We start from the raw sequence: 4011 nt of genomic DNA, 5'->3' as shown, positions 1-4011 counted from the left end.
AGCCCAAGAGATTATAAAAATATAAAACTAAGCAACAAGGAATGCATTTGGGATGGATAAATATTTGACAAGTGGTTAAAGCTCACGTGATAGAACATGGGACTATGATAAAACAAAAATAGTTTGAAAATATATTTAGAACGGATAAAAATATCGGTAAAATTAATATATTCACAATTCATTTGATTTTGATTAAGGCCTTTCAAAATTGCATATTACAATAAATCAGTATGGAGCGGTGGTGGACATTATTTAGACTATTATTTAGTAATTAACATTGATCAATCGTTTTTTAACTATAGTAAAATCTTCATGACCATAAAATTGACAACTTCAGCCCACAATGTAGTCAGATATATACAGGCTTTAAAATGATTTTTAATTCTACACCCTAAATCGTTGAATTCTATTCTTAATTTTTTTGTACTCAATGTAAGCGATATCTGTGAATCTCAAATATTTAAAACTAATGTTAATTTTATTTACCCATTTTTCATTTGTTTGGACAGATGCGTGACAAGACATTTTTCATACTTTTTATTTATAATTTCTAAACTATGCCGTCTAAAAATTTGAAACTTTACTAAAGGTTGTTTTGATAAGAGCTTTACTGACATCTTTTCACAAAAAATGCATTATTTAAAGGAAAAGTTGTAAATGGCTGGGACGTGGTGAAATTTTCGGCAGTCGCCCAATAAAATTTTTGTTATTTGTTAGAACTGTGCTTTTGTAAAGCTAGGTATTTTTAATTCGGCACCAGCCTTTTGAACCAAATCGTCAATGGTGAAACCCCTATCTGCGAACACGAAGTCACCGGGGAGCAAGAAGTTCGCGAACCCCGAGTTTTCCGTAAACGAACTTGTCGCTTGCTTGCCCTCCGTAAGGTTCCGATATGAAGGACACAGTTCCTTGTGGAGTGATTCCTATCAGGATTTTTACTGTCAAATGGTGCTTGTAGTTTGACCAACACTGAGCACATGAGTATAAGGTTGCTGCTTTTTCTATGTAAACTGCAAAGCAATCTAAAGCAACTGCGACTTTGTTTCCGAATATCTCTTTAAAACATTGCGGCATTGTAGAATGTAATGCATTTTTATCTGGCCAGTGAATCAATGTTTTAAACGTAGTATATGAAACATACAAGCACCTTCAAAAATATCTCGAAATAGTAGACGGAGCCACATTGTACCTGTACACAACATATCCAAAAGATGTTAATAAACAAACCAAATAATCTATCCGGAATTTTCTAGACCCGTAAAATACTTCGTTTTTTAACTCATTAGTAAATGTTTCTTCAGTGAGATCAAAATCTTGGATTTTCTTACCAAGTATTTCAATCTCTCCATAAGCTACAGACTGTTTCTTGTTCATGCTCTTTATTTCCTTTAGTGCCTCGCTCAAAGTAAGATTTTCTGCGTTACGCAACTCTGGCATGTTAATCTCCATGGCCGAATTTGCCACAGAAATATCTTCGACATCATCCTCAATATGTATTAAAATTTTATTTGCGCTAATGTCATCAGGATCCATATCTACTATGGAGGCATATCGATGATGAATCATTTTCTCTACTTCTACATCATTGATCTCTAAACAACTTTCACTTTCTTACTGGGTGACTGGAATTTCCTTGGTTTTCATCTATTTAGTCACGCGTAAGAAAAATAATCATCCCCGTTCACGTAAAATAACTTTTATTTCATTTGGAAACAACTGAAGTTCTGTTTTTTAACAATGAAAATAAAAGCCATTTTTAGACGATTTCTCCAGCTTGTATGTGAAGTTACTCTTTTCTCGTGTCTCTGATGCCGTTTCATCGCAGATTGACTCTTTAGCGCTAAACCTGCATCGTAACCCAGATTTTGACAGGAGGCCCAGTCTGGATTCGCTTCATTTGCCATATCAGCAGGCCTTCCTGAAAAAAATGATATATTAGAAAGAGATTTCTATTTGAAAATTCTATTTGAAAATCTCATCTACATTAACAATTTATAATATCAGGGTATCTCAAATTCTGAAACAAATATCCGGCCAGATCCGCAGATTTTCCAGGTATATCTAGATATTTCTAAGTTAAATTTGCATTGATAAAAATATTAATTATGAAAATTTTAAAACAATTCTGCAGTATTCGACACGCTACCAGTCAAAAGTAACGCGTTAACGTTACTTTTTTAAAAAGCTATTTTTTATTGGAAATTATTTCAATCGTAAAAATTGTATTTAAATTAACTTAATTTAATTTAGTAAATGATTTTACATTGACAATGATCTGTTAACTGTTTTTATTTTACACTATTCTTCATTCTAAATCAAACAATGTCTACATCACTTTTAATTTTAAATTGAACTATTACATTGCTCATTGAAAATTAAAGTGCTTGGTTGATAGTAAAAATTGATCTTTTCGAATGAAACTTTAACTACTCCATGTTTGGTTGAAAAGCTAACGTTTTTAGTTTAAAATTTAAGTCTTGTGTTGAAAAATCGTCTTTTTGATATGAAAATTCAATTTTGTCTGTTAAAACTTGTATTATTTTGATCGAAAATTCAACTATATGTTTACAAATAACTCTTTTAGTTAAAAATTAACTTTTTGATTGAAAAGGAAAAAAAAATCATATTTTTGACTAAAAAATTTAATGATTTGGCTAAAAATAAAATTTTGTTGTCGAAAATTCATATTTTTGGTTAAAATTTCACCTAATTCGGCAGAAAATTCAACTATTTCGTTAAAAATTAAAGTTTTAGTTTCAAATTTTAACTATTTATTTGAAATTTAAACTGTTTGTCAGAACGCAACTTTTTTTTATAAAAATAATATTTTTGGGTTGAAAATTCAACAACGATAATTCGTGTTTCTTGACTTAAAAATCCTTATAAGTCTTATTTGATAGAACAGTAATTTTTGTTGGCAAAGTAATCTTTTTGCTGAAAATTTAACTATTTGTTTTTTTTTTCGGTTAAAACTTCAACTCTTTACTTAAACACTCGACTCTTTTAGTTTATAGCTGATTCAAAATTCTTTTTGTTTTTTATAAAATTTTTGTGCTGAAAATATAACCATTCCACTGATTCATAATTCATATATTTTATTGAAAACTTATATTTTTTGTAAGAAATTACTTCTTGGTGAAAAATCCATCCTTTTTGGTTACAAATGCAACTGTTTGGTTGACAATTAATCTGTCTTGGTTAAGTACTCAACACTTTTGTTAATAATTCCTTTTTTTTGTAATGTTCTGGGTAATGTGTTACTGTCAAACATTGCAATTCTGAATCCAAAACCCTTTCAAAACATTAAAAAATGGTTGAAAACCGTCTCTAATTATTTATCTGTGAATAGTTAAATTGTACATACCTAAATTTATAAAAGACAGAAAATTAAAAAAAAGGAATAGAAAAAGAAACAGCAGAAAAAATTTATAAATAATAAATATCCAACAATTACGCGAGTTTATTGTGAATAATGTTTTTTCCATTTCTTATTAATTTAAAGATGTGAAACTTTGTATATGTAAAATTAAATAACCATGTTCTTTAGCTCAGGAAAGTAACTAAAAGGCAAAATTAATTTCATAATGGTACAAGCTTTTAGGAATTTCATGATTACAGGATATTCTATAAGATACGAATATTAACACTATCGAATCAATAAAGAAATTAATATTAATAATTTTATTCATTTGCTGCTCAAATTCATAAATAATAATATTTTCAATGAAATATAATTTCACCGAGATCAGAGAAAATTAAGAAACGAATTTTGATTTAAATAAGGCGAAATCTTTGACTATAAATTCACTCACATTTCTTTTAAAATCATTAATTAATTAAATATTACAATTTTTAAACCCAATTTGAATATGATCGAAAAAAATCAATAAAAAAATCCCTGACTTTCCCAGGTAGGAGACCCTGAATATAAATCTGCAGTTCCTATATCTCAGCCAATTCCGCTTTCTGTTTGTACCCGAATCAGAAGGTTATCGTGTTTATCAAAATATA

The sequence above is a fragment of the Belonocnema kinseyi genome, chromosome 4, assembly GCF_010883055.1.
Source record: "Belonocnema kinseyi isolate 2016_QV_RU_SX_M_011 chromosome 4, B_treatae_v1, whole genome shotgun sequence".
NCBI classification, from domain to species: Eukaryota; Metazoa; Arthropoda; class Insecta; order Hymenoptera; family Cynipidae; genus Belonocnema; species Belonocnema kinseyi.
The sequence above is the reverse complement of the archived record's forward strand: the minus strand, read 5'-3'. Positions refer to the sequence as shown.